A 27,272-nucleotide genomic window follows, 5' to 3' on the forward strand; every position below is an offset into this window, starting at 1 on the left:
GGGTAGCCTAGCACGGAAGAAAAGCACTTCTCCTGACTGCTTATTAGCAACAGGTTTCCTGAAAGACCCTCCTGACCATTGCCACCAGGCCTCATTGGTGTTGTCGATGGTACTTCTATTCAATTCAATGGAGCTTTCTGCTGTTGATGAGTTGGACTTTGGGAAATGCCAGGCCCGAGTTGCTTTAATCTGTTGAGTTGGGGGGGGGGGGTCATAAGACATTCTCCCACCTTACAGGGTCTTCTTATATATTTTTTTATGTATCATGTGTAGAGTTTTTAGTTGTACTTGGTATGAATAATAGAGGAAAGTGTGTTTTTCTTGTCCCAGAACCATAAACCGATAGGTGATTCTTTTTTTTTTTTTTTCAATATATGAAATTTATTGTCAAATTGGTTTCCATACAACACCCGGTGCTCAACCCAAAAGGTGCCCTCCTCAATACCCATCACCCACCCTCCCCTCCCTCCCACCCCCCATCAACCCTCAGTTTGTTCTCAGTTTTTAACAGTCTCTTATGCTTTGGCTCTCTTCCACTCTAACCTCTTTTTTTTTTTCCTTCCCCTCCCCCATGGGTTTCTGTTAAGTTTCTCAGGATCCACATAAGAGTGAAAACCTATGGTATCTGTCTTTCTCTGTATGGCTTATTTCACTTAGCATCACACTCTCCAGTTCCATCCACGTTGCTACAAAAGGCCATATTTCATTTTTTCTCATTGCCACGTAGTATTCCATTGTGTATATAAACCACAATTCCTTTATCCATTCATCAGTTGCTGGACATTTAGGCTCTTTCCATAATTTGGCTATTGTTGAGAGTGCTGCTATAAACATTGGCGTACAAGTGCCCCTATGCATCAGCACTCCTGCATCCCTTGGGTAAATTCCTAGCAGTGCTATTGCTGGGTCATAGGGTAGGTCTATTTTTAATTTTCTGAGGAACCTCCACACTGCTTTCCAGAGCGGCTGCACCAATTTGCATTCCCACCAACAGTGCAAGAGGGTTCCCGTTTCTCCACATCCTCGCCAGCATCTATAGTCTCCTGATTTGTACATTTTGGCCACTCTGACTGGTGTGAGGTGATATCTGAGTGTGGTTTTGATTTGTATTTCCCTGATGAGGAGCGACGTTGAGCATCTTTTCATGTGCCTGTTGGCCATCCAGATGTCTTCTTTAGAGAAGTGTCTATTCATATTTTCTGCCCATTTCTTCATTGGGTTATTTGTTTTCGGGTGTGGAGTTTAGTGAGCTCTTTATAGATTTTGGAGACTAGCCCTTTGTCTGATATGTCATTTGCATATATCTTTTCCCATTCTGTTGGTTGCCTTTTAGTTTTGTTGGTTGTTTCATTTGCTGTGCAGAAGCTTTTTATCTTAATAAGGTCCCAGTAATTCATTTTTGCTTTTAATTCCCTTGCCTTTGGGGATGTGTCGAGTAAGAGATTGCTACGGCTGAGGTCAGAGAGGTCTTTTCCTGCTTTCTCCTCTAGGGTTTTGATGGTTTCCTGTCTCACATTCAGGTCCTTTCTCCATTTGGAGTTTATTTTTGTGAATGGTGTGAGAAAGTGGTCTAGTTTCAACCTTCTGCATGTTGCTGTCCAGTTCTCCCAGCACCATTTGTTAAAGAGACTGTCTTTTTTCCATTGGATGTTCTTTCCTGCTTTGTCAAAGATTAGTTAGCCATACGTTTGTGGGTCTAGTTCTGGGGTTTCTATTCTATTCCATTGGCCTATGTGTCTGTTTTTGTGCCAATACCATGCTGTCTTGGTGATTACAGCTTTGTAGTAGAGGCTAAAGTCTGGGATTGTGATGCCTCCCGCTTTGGTCTTCTTCTTCAAAATTACTTTGGCTATTCGGGGCCTTTTGTGGTTGCATATGAATTTTAGAATTGCTTGTTCTAGTTTCGAGAAGAATGCTGGTGCAATGTTGATTGGGATTGCATTGAATGTGTAGATAGCTTTGGGTAGTATTGACATTTTGACAATATTTATTCTTGCAATCCATGAGCAGGGCATGTCTTTCCATTTCTTTATATCTTCTTCAATTACCTTCATAAGCTTTCTATAGTTTTCAGCATACAGATCTTTTACATCTTTGGTTAGATTTATTCCTAGGTATTTTATGCTTCTGGGTGCAATTGTGAATGGGATCAGTTTCTTTATTTGTCTTTCTGTTGCTTCATTGTTAGTGTATAAAAATGCAACTGATTTCTGTACATTGATTTTGTATCCTGCAACTTTGCTGAATTCATGTATCAGTTCTAGCAGACTTTTGGTGGAGTCTATCAGAGTTTCCATGTATAATATCATGTCATCTGCAAAAAGCGAAAGCTTGACTTCATCTTTGCCAATTTTGATGCCTTTGATTTCCTTTTGTTGTCTGATTGCTGATGCTACAACTTCCAACACTATGTTAAACAACAGCGGTGAGAGTGGGCATCCCTGTCGTGTTCCTGATCTCAGGGAAAAAGCTCTCAGTTTTTCCCCATTGAGGATGATGTTAGCTGTGGGCTTTTCATAAATGGCTTTGATGATGTTTAAGCATGTTCCTTCTATCCCGACTTTCTCAAGGGTTTTTTTTAAGAAAGGGTGCTGGATTTTGTCAAAGGCCTTTTCTGCATCGATTGACAGGATCATATGGTTCTTATCTTTTCTTTTATTAATGTGATGTATCACGGTGATTGATTTGCGAATGTTGAACCAGCCCTGCATCCCAGGGATGAATCCCACTTGATCATGGTAAATAATTCTTTTTATATGCTGTTGAATTCGATTTGCTAGTATCTTATTGAGAATTTTTGCATCCATATTCATCAGGGATATTAGCCTGTAGTTCTCTTTTTTTTTACTGGGTCTCTGTCTGGTTTAGGAATCAAAGTAACACTGGCTTCATAGAATGAGTCTGGAAGTTTTCCTTCCCTTTCTATTTCTTGGAATAGCTTGAGAAGGATAAGTATTATCTCTGCTTTAAACGTCTGGTAGAACTCCCCTGGGAAGCCATCTGGTCCTGGACTCTTATTTGTTGGGAGATTTTTGATAACCGATTCAATTTCTTCGCTGGTTATGGGTCTGTTCAAGCTTTCTATTTCCTTCTGATTGAGTTTTGGAAGAGTGTGAGTGTTTAGGAATTTGTCCATTTCTTCCAGTTTCTCCAATTTGTTGGCATATAATTTTTCATAGTATTCCCTGATAATTGTTTGTCTCTCTGAGGGATTGGTTGTAATAATTCCATTTTCATTCATGATTTTATCTATTTGGGTCATCTCCCTTTTCTTTTTGAGAAGCCTGGCTAGAGGTTTAACAATTTGGTTCATTTTTTCAAAAAAACAACTCTTGGTTTTGTTGATCTGCTCTACAGTTTTTTTAGATTCTATATTGTTTATTTCTGCTCTGATCTTTATTATTTTTCTTCTTCTGCTGGGTTTAGGCTGCCTTTCCTGTTTTGCTTCTATTTCCTTTAGATGTGCTGTTAGATTTCGTATTTGGGATTTTTCTTGTTTCTTGAGATAGGCCTGGATTGCGATGTATTTTCCTCTCAGGACTGCCTTCGCTGCATCCCAAAGCGTTTGGATTGTTGTATTTTCATTTTCGTTTGTTTCCATATATTTTTTAATTTCTTCTCTAATTGCCTGGTTGACCCACTCATTCTTTAGTAGGCTGTTCTTTAACCTCCATGCTTTTGGAGGTTTTCCAGACTTTTTCCTGTGGTTGATTTCAAGCTTCATAGCATTGTGGTCTGAAAGTATGCATGGTATACTTTCAATTCTTGTATACTTATGAAGGGCTGTTTTGTGACCCAGTATATGATCTCTCTTGGAGAATGTTCCATGTGCACTCGAGAAGAAAGTATATTCTGTTTCTTTGGGATGCAGAGTTCTAAATAGATCTGTCAAGTCCATCTGATCCAATGTCTCATTCAGGGCCCTTGTTTCTTTATTGACTGTGTGTCTAGATGATCTATCCATTTCTGTAAGTGGAGTGTTAAAGTCCCCTGCAATTACCACATTCTTATCAATAAGGTTGATTATGTTTATGAGTAATTGTTTTATATATTTGGGGCCTCCCGTATTCGGCGCATAGACATTTATCATTGTTAGCTCTTCCTGATGGATAGACCCTGTAATTTTTATATAATCCCTTCTTCATCTCTTGTTACAGCCTTTAATTGAAAGTCTAGTTTGTCTGATATAAGTATGGCTACTCCAGCTTTCTTTTGACTTCCAGTAGCATGATAGATAGTTCTCCATCCCCTCACTCTCAATCTAAAGGTGTCCTCAAGTCTAAAATGAGTCTCTTGTAGACAGAAAATAGATGGGTCCTGTTTTTTTATCCATTCTGATACCCTATGTCTTTTGGTTGGCGTATTTAAACCATTTACATTCAGAGTTATTATAGAAAGATACGGGTTTAGAGTCATTGTGATGTCTGTATGTTTTATGCTTGTAGCGATGTCTCTGGTACTTTGTCTCACAGGATCCCCCTTAGGATCTCTTGTAGGGCTGGTTTAGTGGTGACAAATTCCTTCAGTTTTTGTTTGTTTGGGAAGACCTTTATCTCTCCTTCGATTCTAAATGACAGACTTGCTGGATAAAGGATTCTCGGCTGCATATTTTTTCTGTTCGACACATTGAAGATTTCCTGCCATGCCTTTCTGGCCTGCCAAGTTTCAAAAGAGAGATCAGTCACAAGTCTCATAGGTCTCCCTTTATATGTTAGGGCATGTTTATCCCTTGCTGCTTTCAGAATTTTCTCTTTATCCTTGTATTTTGCCAGTTTCACTATGCTATGTCGTGCAGAAGATCGATTCAAGTTCCGTCTGAAGGGAGTTCTCTGTGCCTCTTGGATTTCAATGCCTTTTTCCTTCCCCAGATCCGGGAAGTTCGCAGCTATTATTTCTTCAAGTAAGTACCCCTTCAGCACTTTTCCCTCTCTCTTCCTCCTCTGGAATACCAATTATGCGTATATTATTTCTTTTTAGCGTATCACTTAGTTCTCTAATTTTCCCCTCATACTCCTGGATTTTTTTATCTCTCTTTTTCTCAGCTTCCTCTTTTTCCATAACTTTATCTTCTAGTTCACCTATTCTCTCCTCTGCCTCTTCAATCTGAGTCGTGGTCGTTTCCATTTTATTTTGCATTTCGTTTAAAGCGTTTTTCAGCTCCTCCTGACTGTTCCTTAGTCCCTTGCTCTCTGTAGCAATAGATTCTCTGCTGTCCTCTATACTGTTTTCAAGCCCAGCGATTAATTTTATGACTGTTATTCTAAATTCACTTTCTGTTATATTATTTAAAATCCTTTTTGATCAGTTCATTAGCTGTTGTTATTTCCTGGAGATTCTTCTGAGGGGAATTCTGTTTGGTCATTTTGGATAGTCCCTGGAGGGGTGCGGACCTGCAGGACACTTCCCCTGTGCTGTGGTGTATAACTGGAGTTGGTGGGCGGAGCCACAGTCAGACCTGATGTCTGCCCCCAGCCCACTGCTGGGGCCACAGTCAGACTGGTGTGTGCCTTCTCTTCCCCTCTCCTAGGGGCGGGATTCACTGTGGGGTGGCATGGCCCGTCTGGGCTACTGGCACACTGCCAGGCTTGTGGTGCTGGGGATCTGGCGTATTAGCTGGGGTGGGTAGGCAAGTTGCACGGGGGCAGGAGGGGCAGGCTTAGCTTGCTTCTCCTTAGGTGATCTACTTCAGGAGGGGCCCTGTGGCAGTGGGAGGGAGTCAGACCCGATGCCAGCAGGTTGGCTCCACAGAAGCACAGCGTTGGGTGTTTGCGCAGAGCAAGCAAGTTCCCTGGCAGGAACTGGTTCCCTTTGGGATTTTGGCTCCGGGATGGGCGAGGGAGATGGCGCTGGCGAACGCCTTTGTTCCCCACCAAACTGAGCTCTGTCCTCTGGGGGCTCAGCAACTCTCTCTCCCTTTGTCTTCCAGCCTTCCCGCCTTCGGAGCAGAGCTGTTAACTTATGACCTCCCAGATGCTAATTCGCACTTGCTGTCAGAACACACTCCGTCCGCCCCTCCGCTTTTGCAAGCCAAACTCAGGGGCTCTGCTTGGCTGGCAGGCTGCCCCTCTGCCCCGGCTCCCTCCCACCAGTCCGTGCAGTGCACACCGCCTCTCCGCCCTTCCTACCCTCTTCCGTGGGCCTCTCATCTGCGCTTGGCTCCGGAGACTCTGTTCTGCTAGTCTTCTGGTGGTTTTCTGGGTTATATAGGCAGGTGTAGGTGGAATCTAAGTGATCAGCAGGACGCGCGGTGAGCCCAGCGTCCTCCTACGCCGCCATCTTCCCTCCCTCTCTCCAATAGGTGATTCTTAATGAAAATTTTAGTTTACAAGTGGACTAATGATATGTATCTTTGTGTCTGCATGTTCTCTCCCTATCTACACTGGAAAAATCCTAATGATAAGGTTCCTTGCTGCACAGTAAGCCATAGCTCTTATAAGTTATGATTCTTACGGGTTATGTCAATGACCCTAACATACTCATCACTCCTACCAAAAGTAATTAAATGCTTAAATTTTCTTCTTAATGCACCACTTTCTGGGCTGTATACTGACAGTCCACTCCCTCTTTGTTTACTAATTTTTCTATAGTCTATGCCCAATATAGTTTTTTTAAGTTTCAAGTTTCTTGGATTCCATTCTACTCCTTAAACATTTCACTCTTGTCATTTATATAGACCTATGTATTGCTAAGTTACCTCAGATACAAATTTCTAAACATGAGTGCAAATATAGTGTACATTGTAAACCATGGTATGCTATATAATAGCATCTTATATCTCAAATAATTCATGATAAAATTGTTAAACTGAACTTAACATATGTTAGGGGCATTATAAAATGACTTTATAAGTTTAGAAGGAGATAGAACTAAATTATCTAAGTTCTTATGGTCACTAATTTAAAAATATTATAATATGTTAAAGACATAAAGAATATATACAGAGGGCTTGCTGTCCAGTACCAACTGCATCCATAGCCCTGGCTCCACCAGCACTAAGAAATAGACCAATTTTGACAAGATGTAGTGCTGTAGTGTGCCTGATGGGATACATTCAGTCATGACATCTGAATTTTCCAAAACGCCTTGCTCAGAAGCTTCCAAACCTTGTGGAAGTATATTTTCATTCAAATAACGTAGTGGTGGTTCCAGAAGCCACTGGGTCCCCTGTAAAGCTCCAATGTTTGCATCTTAGTGACAATGCCTTAAACATTACTTGCCCAAAATTTTGTCATAGAGCTTTGTGTCATTTTTGATTAGCTAATAACCAACTGCAACACCTACCTCTAGTACTCACTGTGAACCCAAATCATCTGTGGTGTGTGCCTCACCATCTCTTCCAGTTGCCTAGTCTCAATGAGCTCTTTATGGCTGGAAGCCATCTTGCATGTTTGCCACTGGGCAGGGACAACAAGAACAAAAATAAGCAAATGGGACTACATCAAACTAAACAGCTTCTGCGCAGTTAAGGAAACAAAATGAAACCAAAAAGCAACCTACTGAGTGGGAGAAGATATTTGCAAATGATGTATCCAATAAGAGGCTAGCATCCAAAATATATAAAGAACTCATAAAACTCAAATCAAATTAGTCAGTCAGAGAAAGACGAATATATGACTTCACTCATATGAGGACTTTAAGAGACAAAACAGATGAACATAAGAGAAGGGAAACAAAAATAATATAAAAACAAGGAGGGGGACAAAACATAAGGGACTCATAAATATGGAGAACAAACAGAGGGTTACTGGAGGGGGTGTGGGAGGAGGGATGGGCTAAATGGGTAAGGGGAATTAAAGAATCTACTCCTGAAATCATCGTTGCACTATATACTAACTAATTTGGAGTAAATTAAAAAATAAAATTAAACAAAAGACAGTAAAATAAACAAATAAATAAATAAATAGATTAAAAAGTGGACAGAGGACCTGAATAGATTTTTCCAAGGAAGACATACACATGGTCAACAGACACATGAAAAGATGTTCAACATTACTAACCATCAGGGAAATACAAGTCAAAACCACAATTTGATATATCATCTCACCTATCAGAATGACAAGGATGTGGAGAAAAAGGATCCTTCATATACTGTTGGTGGGAATGCAAATTGGTGCAATCACTATGGAAGACAGTATGGAGGTTTCTCAAAAAATTAAAAATAGAACTATATTATGACCCAGCAACTCCACTTCTAAATATTTATCCAAAGAAAATGAAAACACTAATTCAAAAAGGCATATGTACCCCTAAATTTATTGCAGCATTATTTACAGTAGTTAAGATACAGGAGCCACCTAAATGTCCATTGATATATAAATGAATGAGGAAGATGTAGTATATGCATACAATGGAATATTAGTCATAAATAATGAAATCTTGCTATTTGCGACATTGATGGACCTAGAGGGTATTATACTAAGTGAAATAAGTCAAATAGAGAAATTCTGTATGACTTCACTTATATGTAGAATCTAAAAAACAAGACAAACTAACAATCTAACAAACTTACAAACTATCTAGGAGTTTTGGTCATAGATGCAGAGAACATAGCTATAGAGAACAAACTCAAGCAATGGTTGCCTGAGTGGAGGGGGTAGAAGGGCGCATGAAATAGGTAAAGGGGATTAAGGGGTGCATTCTTCCAGTTATAAAATCAATAATGCACAGTGATGTAATGTATAGCATAAAGAATATAGGGATAAAAGGTATAGATGTGAAATTTAGAAAAATAAATAGTATGAGAGCTAGATCTTTGAGCAGAATTTTGCCAGCTAAGTTTTTAATTTGGTTTTGGATCTCAAAGTTTTTAAAATAGAGACAAGAATGTGCAGTACTAGGGAAATCTGGAAGATGTTGTTAGTTGACTTTAAAGCAAAAATCTGGAGTTTCTACCAGTCATAGTTTTCAATAAAGTTCTTCAGTTTTGGGGGAGGGGAGAAAAAAATCAGGTATAAGTCTGGCTAGGCAACAGATCAAGATGAAATGCAGAATGAAGATATTGTGCTCTCCTTCATGCTGGCTATTACAGCACTGGAAGACATACTGTTGTAATTCCTGAGCCTGTGCTTGATGGTCGGCATGAAGTCTCCTTCGCTAGGACCTTCTCTGAGGGAACTCTTGGTATTTCTTGAGATTACTACTGTAAATCTCTAAGTCAGAGCTACCTCACCAGTTTTTTGATCTTTTAAAGGAAGCCCAGGGATATTTTGTTCATGTGTCTCCTTGGCAGTGTCTCCTGACATCATACCTGGATGCTTGGGCACAGCGCCTGTCCTCTGGCACTCACAGCATCCATGCAGCTTGTTAGGTAGTATCACCTCCTACATTATGTGGGAGTTCCCTGCTGATATTGAAATGACGTGTTTTGAAAGACTAACATCATGGTGAACCAGGCCAACGTGCTTTTAAATTCCAGCTCTGCCATTCGATAGCTGTGTGATTTGGGGCTTATAAAGGTTATTTAATTTGTCTAAATCTCAGTAACAGGGTGAAATTAATACTAATTCATAGCACTATCGTGAAAACTAAATAAGGTCCATTTAAAATACTTCTATCACTCATAAATAAGTCATAGACATGGAGTCAATGTGAATTATTTTTATTGTTTCACTAGACTGTTAGAAAAGGTTGGGACTATGTGTGTCTTCACTTTTGTACCCTAAGCATGTAGCACAATGTCTAGCCTATTGCTCATAATAATTGGTTTGTTACCTGAACTATGTAATAGAAATAGAGATGCTGATGCTTGAATATTTATGCCCAACAGAAAAGGAAGCCGGCATTCAAATTCATTAAAATCAATTTATTTTAATTTTTAAAAAATGTATGCAGAATTGTACAATGTAACCCATGCACTCACCATCCAGCCTAATAAGTTTAACTATATTTATGTTAATGTTTTGTGTTCTTTGAATCATTATTATGGTTCTGCAATTTTTTTAGTAACTCAGTGTGGGACTTTATTCTCTGAAAAACAAATAAGACATACACACACAGAGCAGAAGCATGAGCCATGCAGCATACATGTGAAAGTTCCTTCCTAAATCAATGCATTTTAATTTTATTGTTTTTTCTTTAAATTTTTTGAGTATAGTTGACACACAGTTACATTAGTTTCAGGTGTAAAACATAGTGATTCAAAAATTTTTTACATTTTGTTATGTTCACCACAAGTGTAGCTACCATCTGTCACCATACAACACTATTATGATATCATTGACTATATTCCTTATGCTGTGCTTTTTATTGCCATGACTTATTCATTCCATAACTGGAAACCTTTATCTCCCACTTCTCTTCACCCATTTTGACCATTCCTCCCACCCTCCTCCACCTGGCAACCTTTACTTAGCTCTTTGTATTTATAGGTTTGATTCTGCTTTTTGTTTGTTTATTCAATTGTCTTTTTTTAGATTCTTCATATTAGTAAAATCATATGGTATTTGTCATTCTCAGTCCAAAACAATGAATTTTTAGGAGTGAGTTTAGAAGTCCAATGCGCTATCCATTGCGCTATGGAGGCTAGGAGTGAGTTTAAAGCAATGACAGTCAACAATCATGTCCACTAAGAAACCAGTTCTTGTCAACAAAGCCAAATTTGGCAACTTTGCCACCTGAAGATTCGGTCAGCCTAAAGTGGAATGCAATATTCCAATTCCAACTAAGCTGTGTTAAAAGGGGCCTACCCATTTTATCCCTTTATTTCAGTGTATATTCTCAATCAACACTAAGAATTATCCCACATATTTTTAAAAGATAAGAAAATTAAAATACAGAAAATAAAAATAAATGCCATATTTCTTTTTTAATTTTTTATTGTTTATTTCTGAGAGAAACAGAGAGAGACATAGCGCAAGTGGGGGAGGGACAGAGAGAGGGAGACACAGAATCTAAAGCAGGCTCCAGGCTCTGAGCTGTCAGCACAGAGCCCTATGTGGAGCTCAAACTCACGAACCATGAGATCATGACCTGAGCTGAAGTGACACTTAACCAGCTGAGCCACCCAGGCACCCCCAAATGTCATATTTCTTTTTTTATATGAAATTTATTGTCAAAATGGTTTCCATACAACACCCAGTGCTCATCCCAACAGGTGCTCTCCTCAATACCCCTCACCCACCCTCGTCTCCCTCCCACCCCCATCAACCCTCAGTTTGTTCTCAGTTTTTAAGAGTCTCTTATGTTTTGGCTCCCTCCCTCTCTAACCTTTTGTTTTCCTTCTCCTCCCCCATGGTCTTCTGTTAAGTTTCTCAGGATCCACATAGGAGTGAAAACATATGGTATCTGTCTTTCTCTGTATGACTTATTTCACTTAGCATCACACTCTCCAGTTCCATCCACGTTGCTACAAAAGGCCATATTTCATTCTTTGTCATTGCCACGTAGTATTCCATTGTCATATTTCTTTAATTAGCAGAACTCAACATTTTTGACACCTATTCTTTTGCCTGGCAGTCTGACAAACTTAGTTATTCTTCCCTGAATTTCATTGTAACCAATAATAGCATAGTCTTTTCACATTTCATTTTAATTATATTTATTTAGTTTTGAATATCTCACACATTCACATGACTTAAGATTTTTAAATGTAGCAAAGGGTACATATTTTATCATTTATTAAAACTGTGGTGAAAAAAACGTCAGTGAAATAACTATCAGTTGTAAATATTAATTTTAATTTGCTTCTAACTAAATCAAATATAAATATTTCCTTAAATATGACCATTCCAAATGCACTGTCATACAGTTCCTAGTGTATTGTATTTATTTAAGACACTAGTGACTTTGAAAACAAAATGGTACAAATTAACAAAACACAAGATTCCTATGAGGTGGCTAAATTTCACCTGAGATTTAAAACTCCATGCAAACTGGACGCCTGGGTGGCTCAGTTGGTTAAGCATCCGACTTTGGCTCAAGTCATGATCTCATGGTTTGTGAATTCAAGGAAGTCCTGTGTGGGGCTCTGGTGCTGACAGCTCAGAGCTTGGAGCCTGCTTTGGATTTTGTGTCTCCCTTTCTCACTGGTCCTCTCCTGCTCATGCTCTGTCTTTGTCTCTGTCTCTCTCTCTCTCTCTCAAAACTAAAATTAAAACATTAAAAATATTTCTAAACTTCCATGCAAACTATAGTAATGTAAAGTTTATCCAATGCTTATGCATGCATGAGTTTGCACATATTATTAGAACAAAGGTACATTACAAGTGGTATGGTATTAAAAATTTGAAAATACATAAAACATGGAAGTTGAAACTTTAAGGATAATTCAGTAAATTAATCTTTAGAAAACAGCCTAATGTGATTTTTCCAATTAAGAAAGTTGCATTTATTCATAATTTATATATATTTTTAAATATACATATACAACCTGATTACGGTAGCGAAATAGTTTGCATTAGTGTTAACAAAGTCAGTTACCATAACTGTTAAAAGGCAATTTGGTTAATTCAACTTTCTATGATCAGTTGTAAGTACTAACTAAGTCCCAGATCTCTAGTAAGAAAGCACATTTGCATGACAACCCACATACATGCTTCCTTCATTTGTTCTTCATGTATAACCTTGTATGCAAGGATTCAACAGTGTCCAGTCTTCTGCATAGAAGATGCTGATTGGCAAGGTCCTTACTGTGCTACAGTGGCAACAGAGATTTTTTTTAATACAACTATGTATCTCTTCAGGGCTCTTAGCCTGCACATAGAAAGTTCAAGATGATATTACAATTTCAAAGAAATTGCCCCTTATCATTACATTGCTTTTCTTACATTCTTGTACTTCATGATGCTCTTTAAGTGGTATTGTCAGGAAAATTTCCTTCTCCAGTCAAGATTTGAAATAGCCTATTGTGTTTTTATCCAATAGAAAAAAAATCTTCTCTTCCAGTTGTTTCATCACTACTCCTTGCTTAACAAAATATTCAGCTTTGATAACTGCACTATCTAAAGGTGGTTTCAGAGTAAAGCAAAGAAAGCTTCATGACCACTTCAAATTATTTGTCATACTTTCACATTTACTTACTTCTTACTGAGTTGGAGTAACGATGGGTACATCACTAACATCAGTTTTCTAAGACACTTACTTCTTCCCACATTCACCCTGGCAACTTAGGTTATCAGAATGAAGCTGTGAATCTGACTGCCTTTGAAATTTAATTTTTAGAGTTTAGTTTAACACATTTACCCATTCTACTAGATCCTGCTGATTGTTAGCTTGTAAGGAAATATTTCCTCATCCATGTATTTACAACAAAACAGAACTCGGCCTTTGATCTTAGCTTAGTTGCATTGCTAACATTTGAAATGTACAAAATATTAATGGTTCCAATGCATGATGATCCAGAATATAGGTTGTGTGTATTATCCATACAAAACAATCTTCTCTGGACAGAGGAAGATGGTGATGGAGTAGGAGGTCACCTTGTCCATGAACACAACTAGATAACTATCAGTTTCTCCTACTAAATACCCAAGAAATAAACCGGAAAACCTACATTAAAAAACTCTACAAATAAAGGAAGAGAAGAGGCCACATAAAAGAAAGTAAGAAGTGTGGAGACCTGATTTAGGGGAGAAATGGATTGTGGGAGCTGCAGAGAGGAGGAAGACTAAGTTATGGAGAAGGGCAAGAGATAAAGAGAGGAGAACATGGGGAAGTACATAAAAGGAATGTTTCTCCAAAGCCATTGGCTTGGAAAATGAGAAGGGCTAAATTTCATGAGTTCTTGCAACCAGCAGGGCATAAAGCCTGGAGTCTTAAAGGTCAGCAGGTTTGGGGAGGATAGAAGCCAGAGGGCATGGTGATGTTCCTGGAAAGAAGGCAGGCAAACAACACAGGGTCAGGCAGCATGGAAACAGCAATCTGAAGAATGCTTGAGAAACATAGTGGGGAGACTGTTCTTCTCATAGAGTGTCCCTGAGAGGCAGCATTCATGGAAATGCTTCTCCAGGAAAAAAGGAGCTAGCTGACACCATTTTCCTATCCTGTCCCTCAACATCAACAGAGAGCCATCTGTGGGAAAGTAGCACAGCATCAATACCCGATGCCTAACTGGCTTAAACTAAGCCTCATCACCCTGCATTCTGGCAGGACTGCCCTTTAAGTCATGCTTGTCTCAGGCACAACATGGCAGGCCCCTCCCCCAGAAGACCAGCACAAACCACTACCCACACCAAATACCCCAACCAGAGTTCTGCAGGGCTTCAGTTCTGGTGGAGATGGTGCCAAATCTCTTCTCACAAGCAGACCAGAGAACACCTATTAAAACTTGCCACATTCAGGCCAGGGACCAAATGCTGCCTGCAGCAGACAAGGAGAGCCTCTGCAGATGATTGGCCTGAAGGACAGACCAACCACAACACAACAGCAGAGTGCACCCAACATACACCAGAGGCATTCCCTGAAGTGGTAAGCCCTAAGCATTACATGACCTCTTCTTCAAAGGCCATTACTTTCAGGAGCTGTAGACAAGACTGGCTTTTCAAACACAGAAAAGAAGACAGAGACTTAGACAAAATGTGAAGATGGAGGAATTTATCCAAATTAAAGACTAAGATAAGGCCATTGTCAGAGATCTAAGTGAAACAGATATAAGTAACATGCCTGATGGAGAATTTAAAGCAAAAATCATAAGGATATTCACTCGAGAGAAAAATGGAAGACATCAGGGAGTCCCTTACCACAAAGATAAAAGAGTTAAAAAAGAATCAATCAGAGATGAAGAATGCAATAAGTGAGACTGGAAACAGGTCTGACGCAATGAACAGCAGGCTGGAAAAAACAGAGGAATGAATTATTGACACAGAAGACAAAATTATGGAAAATAACATAGCAGAACAAAGATAGAAAGAATTAGGCACCACAAGACTAGACTTAGGGAATTCAGTGACTCCATCAAACATAATAATATTCGTATTATAGAAGTCTCAGAAGAAGAGAAAAGGGGCCAGAAAATTTATTTGAAGAAATAATAGCTGCAAATTTCCCTAATCTGGGGAAGGGCACAGATATATAGATCCAGGAGGCACAGACAACCCCCAACAAAATCAGCAAAAGAAGGCCAACACTAACATATACTGTAATTAAATTTGCAAAATATAGTGATAAAGAAAAAACGTTAAAAGCAGGAAGACAAAGGAAGTCCCTAACTTACAAGGGAAGACCCATAAGTCTAGCTGGAAATTTCTCAACAGAAATTTGACAAGCCAGAAGAGAGTGACATGATATAGTCAATGTGGTGAATGGGAAAAATCTACAGCCAAGTACACTCTATCCAACAAGGCTATCATTTAGAATAGAAGGGGAGATAAAGAGTTTCCCAGACAATCAAAAACTAAGTTCATGACCACTAAACCAACCATGCAAGAAATATTAAAAGGGACTCTTTGAATAGAAAGGAAATACCAAAAGTGACAAAGACAAAAAAGGATCAGGGAAATCTCCATAAACAATGATAAAACAAGTAATAAAATGGCTCTAAATACATATCTATCAATATTACTTTGAATGTAAATGAACTAAATGCTCCAATCAAAAGACATAGGGTGTCAGAATGGATAAAAAAAAGACCCGTCTATATGCTGCCTACAAGAGACTCATTTTAGACATAAAGACATATGCAGATTGAAAATGAGGGGGTGAAGAAACATTTATCAAGTAAATGCATGTCAAAAGAAAGACAGAGTAGCAAAATATTTTTCAGACAAAGTAGACTTTAAAACAAAGCTGTAATAAGAGACAAAGAAAAGCACTATATAATCATAAAGGAGACAGCCCAACAAGAAAATATAATAATTATAAATATTTATGTACCCAACCTGAGAGCACTCAAATATATTAAAAAATTAATAACAAATATAAAGGATTTAATTGATAATAGTGCAATAATAGTAGAGGACTTTAACACTCCATTTACATCAATGGACAGATCATCTAAACACAACATCAACAAAGAAACAATGGCTTTGAATGACACACTGGACCAAATGGACTTAACAGATATATTAGGAACATTGCATACTGAAACAACAGAATATACACTCTTTTCAAGTTCACATGGCACATTATCTAGAACAGATCACATAGTAGGTCACAAAACAGGTCTCAACAAATACAAAAAGATTGACACCACCCGATTCACCTTTTCTGATGACAACACTATGAAACTAGAAGTCAACCACAAGAAAAAATTTGGAAAGACCAAAATATATGGAGATTAAACAACATGCTAAAACAATGAAGAAATAAAAAATACATAGAAACAAATGAAAATGAAAACACAGTGGTCCAAAACCTTTGGGATGCAGCAAAAGTGGTCCTAGGAGGGAAGTATATAGCAATACAGGCCTATAAAAAGAAGTAAGTAAAATCTGAAATAAACAGCCTAACCTTCCACCTATAGAAGCTAGAAAAAGAACAACAAACAAAGCCTAAAGCCAGTAGAAGGAAGGAAATAATAAGGATCAGAGCAGAAATAAATGATATAGAAAGTAAAAAAACAAAAAACAAAAAACAAAAAACCAATAGAACAGATCAAGGAAACCAGGGCCTGGTTCTTCGAAAAAACTTAATAACATTGATAAACCTCTGGCCAGACTTATCAAAAAGAAAAGAGAAAGGATCCAAATAAAGAAAATGACAAATGAGAGAGGAGAAATAACAACCAACACCTCAGAAATATAAACATTTATAAGAAAATATGATGAAAAACTATATGTCAACAAATTAGACAACCTAGAAGAAATGGATACGTTCATAGAAACACATAAACTACCAAAACTTAAATGGGAAGAAATAGAAAACTTGAACACACTGATAACCAGCAAAGAAATTGAATCAGTAATCAGAAAACTCCCAACAAACAAAAGTTTGGGGCCAGATAACTTCACAGGTGAATTCTACCACACCTTTAAAGAACAGTTAATACCTATTTTTCTGAAACTATTCCAAAAAATAGAAACGGAAGAAAAACTTCCACATTCATTCTATGAGGCTAGCATTACCCTGATACCAAAACCAGATAAAGACTCCACTGAAAAACATAAATATAGGTCAATATTCGCAAAGAACAAGTGTACAAACATTCCCAATAAAAACAGGGAGGGGGACAAAACATAAGAGATGCTTAAATATGGAGAACAAACAGAGGGTTACTGGAGGGATTGTGGGAGGAGGATGGGGTAAATGGGTAAGAGACATTAAGGAATCTACTCCTGAAATCATCGTTGCACTATATGCTAACTAACTTGGATATAAGTTTAAATAAATAAGCAAGTAAATAAATAAATAAGTAAATAAATAAATAAATAACAGAATCCAACAGCACATTAAAAGAATTATTCACCACAGGCAAGTGGGATTTATTCCTGGGTTGCAAGTCTGGTTCAATATTCTCAAATCAATCAATGTGATATACCACATTAGTAAAAGAAAAGATAAGAACTATATGATCCTTTCAATAGATGCAGAAAAAGCATTTGGCAAAGTTCAATATCCATTCATGCTAAAAACACTCAACAAAGTGTGGTTAGAGGGAATATACCTCAACATAATAAAAGTCATACATGAAAAAAATCACAGCTAATACCGTTCTCAAAGGGGAAAAACAGAGATTTTACTCTATGGTCAGGAACGTGACAAGGATGTCCACTCTCACCACTGTTATTTAATATTGTACTTGAAGTCCTAGCCAGAGCAATCATGCAAAACCAAAGAAAAAAAATGGCATCCAAATTGGCAAAGAGGAAATCAAACTTTCACTCTTCAAAGATGATATGATACTCTTTGTGAAAAATCCAAAGATTCCACCCAAAAACTGCTAGAACTAATACATGAGTTCTGTTAAGTCGCAGGACACAAGGTCAATGTACATAAATCTGTTGCATTCTTATGCACAAATAATGAAGCAGGAGAAAGGGAAATTAAAAAATCAACACCATTTACAATTGCACCAAAAACCGTAAGACACCTAGGAATAAATCTAACCAAACACGTGAAAGATCTGTATTCTGAAAACTATAAAACACTAATGAAAGAAATTGAAGAGGACACAAAGAAATGGAAACACATTCCATGCTTATGGATTGGAAGAACAAATATTGCTAAAATGCCTATACTATTCAAAGCAATCTACACACTGAATGCAATCCCTATAATAAACAATCCTAAAATTTGTGTGGAACCACAAAAGACCCCAAATAACCAAAGCAACCTTGAAAAAGAAAAGCAATGCTGGAGCCATCGCAATTCCAGACTTCAAGTTATATTACAAAGCTGTAGTGATCCAAACATTATGCTGCTGGCACAAAAACAGATACATTGTTCAATAGAACAGAACAGAAAACCGAGAAATAAACCCACGACTATACAGTCAATTAATCCTCGACAAAGCAGGAAATAATATCTAAAGGGAACAGGACAATCTCTTCAACAAATGGTTTTGGGAAAACTGGACAGCAACATGCAGAAGAATTAAACTGGACCACTTCCTTACACCATACCCCAAAATAACTCAAAATATATTAAGACCTAAATGTGAGACCTGAAGCCATAAAAATTTTAGAGAACATAGGTAATGACCTCTTTGACATCAGCCATAGCAACTTCTTGCTAGATATATCTCCTGAGGCAAGGGATACAAAAGCAAAAATAAACTATTGGGACTTCACCAAAATAAAAACTTCTGCACAACAAAGGAAATAATAAAAAAACTAAAAGGCAATCTACAGAATGGCAGAAGATATTTGCAAATGACATATCCAGTAAGGGACTAGAATCTAATATATATAAAGAACTCATAAAACTCAACACCCAAAAAACAAATAATACAATTTAAAAATGGGCAAAATACATGAAAAGACATTTTTCCAAAGACATATAGATGGCCAACAGACACACGAAAAGATGCTGAAAATCACTGATCAGGGAAATACAAATCAAAACTACAATGAGGTATCCCCTCACACCTGTCAGACTTGCTCAACACCAACAGCACAAGAAACTACAGGTGTTGGCAATGATGTAGAGAAGGGAAACCCTCTTGCAGTGTTGGTGGGAATGAAAACTGGTGCCCCCACTGTGGAAATCATTATGGAGGTTCCTCAGAAAATTAAAAATAGAACTGTCCTAATATCCAGCAATTGTACTAGTAGGTATTTATTCAAAGAATAAAAAAATACTAATTCAAAGGGATACATGTACCCTGCATGTTCTATGGTAAATGAAATAAGTTAGAGGAAGACAAATACCATATGATTTCACTCACATGTGGGATTTAACAAAATGAGCAAAGGGAAAAAAACAGAGAGGCAAACCAAGAGATACTCTTAATTATAGTGAACAAACTTATGGTTACCAGAAGGGAGGTGGGTGAGGTTAAATAGGTGATGGGTGAGGTTAAATAGGTTAAATAGGTGATGGGGATTAGGGAGTACACTTGTGATGAACACTGGGTACTGGATGAAGTTTTCAATCGCTATATTGGACACATGAATGTATTACACTCTACACTAACTGGAATTTTTTAATGTTTATTTATTTATTTATTTATTTAGAGAACACAGGCAGGGGAGGGGCAGGGGGAAAGAGAGACAGAATTCCAAGCAGGCTCTGCACCATCAGTGCAGAGACTGATGCAGGGCTGGAACTCACAAACCGTGAGATCATGACCTAAGCCGATCAAGAGTCGTATGCTTAACCAACTGCGCCACTAAGGAGCCCCAACTAACTGGAATTTAAGTAAAAACTTAAAAAAAAATTCTTCTCTGGTATCCATTATGAAGTACCTTTGAAGAAATTTCACTGTTATCATTTTCCTCAATTTCATATAAAATCACAAATGTGATTCTGACATTTCACTTAGGTATTCATGAGCCTGAATATTACACTGGGTGACCTTGTGCAAGTCACTTTCAACTCTTGCACAGGTCATCTGCACCATTGAAGTATGATGATTCTATGGCACAGGGCAGAATCCACTTCTGACTCAGCGAGCCCAGTGCCCGCTGACTCCTCAGCAGACCCACAGTCACCTCACACCTTGCCTGTCTGCTCTTCATGCCAAACTGCATTGCAGTCCTCCGCCCATCCACAGGCTTCCAGCCACCACAGTTCCCATGCAGTTGTGGCTTCGCTTTCACAGGCATGAACTGCTGGCACTGCACATGTATTTCTGGGCTGCCTCAGCCCACACATGGTGACAGAGATTCTGGAGCCCGCATTCCCAGTCCATGGAGTCTCATGGTTCTGCAAATTTTGAGTACAGCATAAAGATCATGGATATTGATGTCAGGCCTAGGTTCTAGTCCACGTTTTACCTTTTAGTTAATTGACCTGGACAAGTCATTTAACCTCCCTGAGTCTCATTTTCCTCATCTGTACTACTGGGGTAAGGATAAGCGCCCATTGTACTAGGTAGTTGTGACAGTTAAATGAGATCATTTTGTTAATTAAGATGCTTTATAACAGTGCCTGGCACCCAATAAATTTAGTTTCTTTTTTAAAATTTTTTAAGAGGAGAGGGAAGATGGCGGCGTAGGAGGACGCTGGGCTCACCGCGCGTCCTGCTGATCAATTAGATTCCACCTACACCTGCCTAAATAACCCAGAAAACCGCCAGAGGATTAGCAGAACGGAGTCGCCGGAGCCAAGCGCAGACGAGAGGCCCACGGAAGAGGGTAGGAAGGGCGGCGAGGCGGTGCATGCTCCACGGACTGGCGGGAGGGAGCCGGGGCGGAGGGGCGGCTCACCGGCCAAGCAGAGCCCCGGAGGCTGGCCTGCAAAAGCGGAGGAGCCTGACGGACTGTGTTCCGACAGCAAGCGCGACTTAGCGTCTGGGAGGTCATAAGTTAACAGCTCTGCTCGGAAAGCGGGAAGGCTGGAGGACAAAGGGAGGGAGAGCTGCTGAGCCCCCGGACGACAGAGCTCAGTTTGGTGGGTGGGGAACAAAGGCGCTCACCAGCGCCATCTCCCCCGCCCATCCCCCAGCCAAAATCCCAAAGAGAACCAGTTCCTGCCAGGGAACTTGCTCCCTCCTCCCAAACACCCAACTCTGTGCTTCTGCGGAGCCAAACCTCCGGCAGCGGATCTGACTCCCTCCCGCTGCCACAGGGCCCCTCCTGAAGTGGATCACCTAAGGAGAAGCGAGCTAAGCCTGCCCCTCCTGCCCCTGTGCACCTTGCCTACCCACCCCAGCTAATACGCCAGATCCCCAGCATCACAAGCCTGGCAGTGTGCAAATAGCCCAGACGGGCCACGCCACCCCACAGTGAATCCTGCCCCTAGGAGAGGGGAAGAGAAGGCACACACCAGTTTGACTGTGGCCCCAGCGGTGGGCTGGGGGCAGACATCAGGTCGGACTGCGGCTCCGCCCACCAACTCCAGTTATACACCACAGCACAGGGGAAGTGCCCTGCAGGTCCTCACCACGCCAGGGACTATCCAAAATGACCAAGCGGAAGAATTCCCCTCAGAAGAATCTCCAGGAAATAACAACAGCTAATGAGCTGATCAAAAAGGACTTAAATAATATAACAGAAAGTGAATTTAGAATAATAGTCATAATTAATCGCCGGGCTTGAAAACAGTATACAGGACAGCAGAGAATCCCTTGCTACAGAGATCAAGGGATTAAGGAACAGTCATGAGGAGCTGAAAAACGCTTTAAATGAAATGCAAAACAAAATGGAAACCACCACAGCTCGGATTGAAGAGGCAGAGGAGAGAATAGGTGAACTAGAAGATAAAGTTATGGAAAAAGAGGAAGCTGAGAGAAAGAGAGATAAAAAAATCCAGGAGTATGAAGGGAAAATTAGAGAACTAAGTGATACACTAAAAAGAAATAATATATACATAATTGGTATCCCAGAGGAGGAAGAGAGAGGGAAAGGTGCTGAAGGGGTACTTGAAGAAATAATAGCTGAGAACTTCCCTGAACTGGGGAAGGAAAAAGGCATTGAAATCCAAGAGGCACAGAGAACTCCCTTCAGACGGAACTTGAATCGATCTTCTGCACGACATATCATAGTGAAACTGGCAAAATACAAGGATAAAGAGAAAATTCTGAAAGCAGCAAGGGGTAAACGTGCCCTCACATATAAAGGGAGACCTATAAGACTCGTGACTGATCTCTCTTTTGAAACTTGGCAGGCCAGAAAGAATTGGCACGAGATTTTCAGTGTCCTGGACAGAAAAAATATGCAGCCGAGAATCCTTTATCCAGCAAGTCTGTCATTTAGAATAGAAGGAGAGATAAAGGTCTTCCCAAACAAACAAAAACTGAAGGAATTTGTCACCACTAAACCAGCCCTACAAGAGATCCTAAGGGGGACCCTGTGAGACAAAATACCAGAGACATCACTACAAGCATAAAACATACAGACATCACAATGACTCTAAACCCGTATCTTTCTATAATAACACTGAATGTAAATGGATTAAATGCGCCAACCAAAAGACATAGGGTATCAGAATGGATAAAAAAAACAAGACCCATCTATTTGCTGTCTACAAGAGACTCATTTTAGACCTGAGGACACCTTTAGATTGAGAGTGAGGGGATGGAGAACTATTTATCATGCTACTGGAAGCCAAAAGAAAGCTGGAGTAGCCATACTTATATCAGACAAACTAGACTTTAAATTAAAGGCTGTAACAAGAGATGAAGAAGGACATTATATAATAGTTACAGGGTCTATCCATCAGGAAGAGCTAACAATTATAAATGTCTATGCGCCGAATACCGGAGCCCCCAAATATATAAAACAACTACTCATAAACATAAGCAACCTTATTGATAAGAATGTGGTAATTGCAGGGGACTTTAACACCCCACTTACAGAAATGGATAGATCATCTAGACACACGATCAATAAAGAAACAAGGGCCCTGAATGAGACATTGGATCAGATGGACTTGACAGATATATTTAGAACTCTGCATCCCAAAGCAACAGAATATACTTTCTTCTCGAGTGCACATGGAACATTCTCCAAGATAGATCATATACTGGGTCACAAAACAGCCCTCCATAAGTTTACCAGAATTGAAATTATACCATGCATACTTTCAGACCACAATGCTATGAAGCTTGAAATCAACCACAGAAAAAAGTCTGGAAAACCTCCAAAAGCATGGAGGTTAAAGAACACCCTACTAACGAATGAGTGGGTCAACCAGGCAATTAGAGAAGAAATTAAAAAATATATGGAAACAAACGAAAATGAAAATACAACAATCCAAACGCTTTGGGACGCAGCGAAGGCAGTCCTGAGAGGAAAATACATTGCAATCCAGGCCTATCTCAAGAAACAAGAAAAATCCCAAATACAAAATCTAACAGCACACCTAAAGGAAATAGAAGCAGAACAGCAAAGACACCCCAAACCCAGCAGAAGAAGAGAAATAATAAAGATCAGAGCAGAAATAAACAATATAGAGTCTAAAAAAACTGTAGAGCAGATCAACGAAACCAAGAGTTGGTTTTTTGAAAAAATAAACAAAATTGACAAACCTCTAGCCAGGCTTCTCAAAAAGAAAAGGGAGATGACCCAAATAGATAAAATCATGAATGAAAATGGAATGATTACAACCAATCCCTCAGAGATACAAACAATTATCAGGGAATACTATGAAAAGTTATATGCCAACAAATTGGACAACCTGGAAGAAATGGACAAATTCCTGAACACCCACACTCTTCCAAAACTCAATCAGGAGGAAATAGAAAGCTTGAACAGACCCATAACCAGCGAAGAAATTGAATCAGTTATCAAAAATCTCCCAACAAATAAGAGTCCAGGACCAGATGGCTTCCCAGGGGAGTTCTACCAGACGTTTAAAGCAGAGATAATACCTATCCTTCTCAAGCTATTCCAAGAAATAGAAAGGGAAGGAAAACTTCCAGACTCATTCTATGAAGCCAGTATTACTTTGATTCCTAAACCAGACAGAGACCCAGCAAAAAAAGAGAACTACCGGCCAATATCCCTGATGAATATGGATGCAAAAATTCTCAATAAGATACTAGCAAATCGAATTCAACGGCATATAAAAAGAATTATTCACCATGATCAAGTGGGATTCATTCCTGGGATGCAGGGCTGGTTCAACATTCGCAAATCAATCAACGTGATACATCACATTAACAAAAAAAGAGAGAAGAACCATATGATCCTGTCAATCGATGCAGAAAAGGCCTTTGACAAAATCCAGCACCCTTTCTTAATAAAAACCCTTGAGAAAGTCGGGATAGAAGGAACATACTTAAAGATCATAAAAGCCATTTATGAAAAGCCCACAGCTAACATCATCCTCAATGGGGAAAAACTGAGAGCTTTTTCCCTGAGATCAGGAACACGACAGGGATGCCCACTCTCACCGCTGTTGTTTAACATAGTGCTGGAAGTTCTAGCATCAGCAATCAGACAACAAAAGGAAATCAAAGGCATCAAAATTGGCAAAGATGAAGTCAAGCTTTCGCTTTTTGCAGATGACATGATATTATACATGGAATATCCGATAGACTCCACCAAAAGTCTGCTAGAATTGATACATGAATTCAGCAAAGTCGCAGGATACAAAATCAATGTACAGAAATCAGTTGCATTCTTATACACTAACAATGAAGCAACAGAAAGACAAATAAAGAAACTGATCCCATTCACAATTGCACCAAGAAGCATAAAATACCTAGGAATAAATCTAACCAAAGATGTAAAGGATCTGTATGCTGAAAACTATAGAAAGCATACGAAGGAAATTGAAGAAGATTTAAATAAATGGAAAGTCATTCCCTGCTCATGGATTGGAAAAATAAATATTGTCAAAATGTCAATACTACCCAAAGCTATCTACACATTCAATGCAATCCCAATCAAAATTGCACCAGCATTCTTCTCGAAACTAGAACAAACAATCCTAAAATTCATATGGAACCACAAAAGGCCCCGAATAGCCAAAGGAATTTTGAAGAAGAAGACCAAAGCAGGAGGCATCACAATCCCAGACTTTAGCCTCTACTACAAAGCTGTCATTATCAAGACAGCATGGTATTGGCACAAAAACAGACACATAGGCCAATGGAATAGAATAGAAACCCCAGAACTAGACCCACAAACGTATGGCCAACTCATCTTTGACAAAGCAGGAAAGAACATCCAATGGAAAAAAGACAGCCTCTTTAACAAATGGTGCTGGGAGAACTGGACAGCAACATGCAGACGTTGAAACTAGACCACTTTCTCACACCATTCACAAAAATAAACTCAAAATGGATAAAGGACCTGAATGTGAGACAGGAAACCATCAAAACCTTAGAGGAGAAAGCAGGAAAAGACCTCTCTGACCTCAGCCGTAGCAATCTCTTACTTGACACATCCCCAAAGGCAAGGGAATTAAAAGCAAAAGTGAATTACTGGGACCTTATGAAGATAAAAAGCTTCTGCACAGCAAAGGAAACAACCAACAAAACTAAAAGGCAACCAATGGAATGGGAAAAGATATTTGCAAATGACATATCGGACAAAGGGCTAGTATCCAGAATCTATAAAGAGCTCACCAAACTCCACACCCGAAAAACAAATAACCCAGTGAAGAAATGGGCAGAAAACATGAATAGACACTTCTCTCAAGAAGACATCCGGATGGCCAACAGGCACATGAAAAGATGTTCAGCGTCGCTCCTTATCAGGGAAATACAAATCAAAACCACACTCAGGTATCACCTCACGCCAGTCAGAGTGGCCAAAATGAACAAATCAGGAGACTATAGATGCTGGCGAGGATGTGGAGAAACGGGAACCCTCTTGCACTGTTGGTGGGAATGCAAATTGGTGCAGCCACTCTGGAAAGCAGTGTGGAGGTTCCTCAGAAAATTAAAAATAGACCTACCCTATGACCCAGCAATAGCACTGCTAGGAATTTATCCAAGGGATACAGGAGCACTGATGCATAGGGGCACTTGTACCCCAATGTTTATAGCAGCACTCTCAACAATAGCCAAATTATGGAAAGAGCCTAAATGTCCATCAACTGATGAATGGATAAAGAAATTGTGGTTTATATACACAATGGAATACTACGTGGCAATGAGAAAAAATGAAATATGGCCTTTTGTAGCAACGTGGATGGAACTGGAGAGTGTGATGCTAAGTGAAATAAGCCATACAGAGAAAGACAGATACCATATGGTTTCACTCTTATGTGGATCCTGAGAAACGTAACAGGAACCCATGGGGGAGGGGGGGGAAAAAAGAAAAAAAAAAAGAGGTTAGAGTGGGAGAGAGCCAAAGCATAAGAGACTGTTAAAAACTGAGAACAAACTGAGGGTTGATGGGGGGTGGGAGGGAGGAGAGGGTGGGTGATGGGTATTGAGGAGGGCACCTTTTGGGATGAGCACTGGGTGTTTTATGGAAACCAATTTGGACAATAAATTTCATATAGTATAAAAAAAAATAAATAAAATTCTATAGACGAAAAAATAAATAAATAAAAAATTTTTTTTTCAAAAAAAAAAAATTTTTAATGTTTATTTATTTTTGAGAGAGAGAGAGTGGGGAAGGGGCAGAGTGAGAGGGAAACAGAATCTGAAGCAGGTTCCAGGCTCTGAGCTGTCAGCACAGAGCCTGACACAGGGCCCAAACCCATGAACCGTGAGATCATGACCTGAGCCAAGTTGGATGCTTAACCGACTGAGCCACCCAGGTGTCCCTTAATTTAGTTTCTATTGCCATTTTTGTGTCATCCCAAGCAGTGGAAGGGAAACAGAAGTAAAACATAGTTCTTGTCTTCAAGGAGCTTGTCAAAACTTAAGAAGGATAAAGTGGATACACAAATAGCTACTCTAAGAGCTATAATATGATAAATGCCATAGGGGTACAGTTACCAAAATTCTCTGAGTTCAAAGACTTGAAATGTAGTAGCTGATGTCAGAATTTTGTATCTAATTGTTACATGTGTGATTTTGTTATGCTGATGTCTGGAAATACAGCGTTAAACCAAAGAGGGCAAGTATGCTACCACCCCCTTTCCCATATCCATTGGCAGACACTACTACTTTAAGATAGAGCCTTAAAATTTTTGACATACTGATTCAGATATCATTACTAATCAATTGAAATTGTCCTTGAAATAAAGTATGGTACCTAAAGTATGATGCTCCTGGGAGGACAGCAAGAAGGGGACGTAGGCTCATTGTACCAAATAGTAGAGATAAAAAAAATAGAAAAGTATCAATTTTGAAGAAAATTATCACTGGTGAATGAGACAAATTATATTAAATT

The 27,272-nt window shown here is 39.2% G+C and overlaps 1 pseudogene; it reads right to left on the bottom strand.

The window, feature by feature from the left end:
- Positions 1-10,548: 10,548 nt before the first annotated feature.
- On the bottom strand, positions 10,549-20,187 carry LOC123594360 (annotated as a pseudogene).
- Between the last annotated feature and the right edge of the window lie 7,085 nt (positions 20,188-27,272).

The sequence above is a fragment of the Leopardus geoffroyi genome, chromosome X, assembly GCF_018350155.1.
Source record: "Leopardus geoffroyi isolate Oge1 chromosome X, O.geoffroyi_Oge1_pat1.0, whole genome shotgun sequence".
Classification (NCBI taxonomy): Eukaryota; Metazoa; Chordata; class Mammalia; order Carnivora; family Felidae; genus Leopardus; species Leopardus geoffroyi.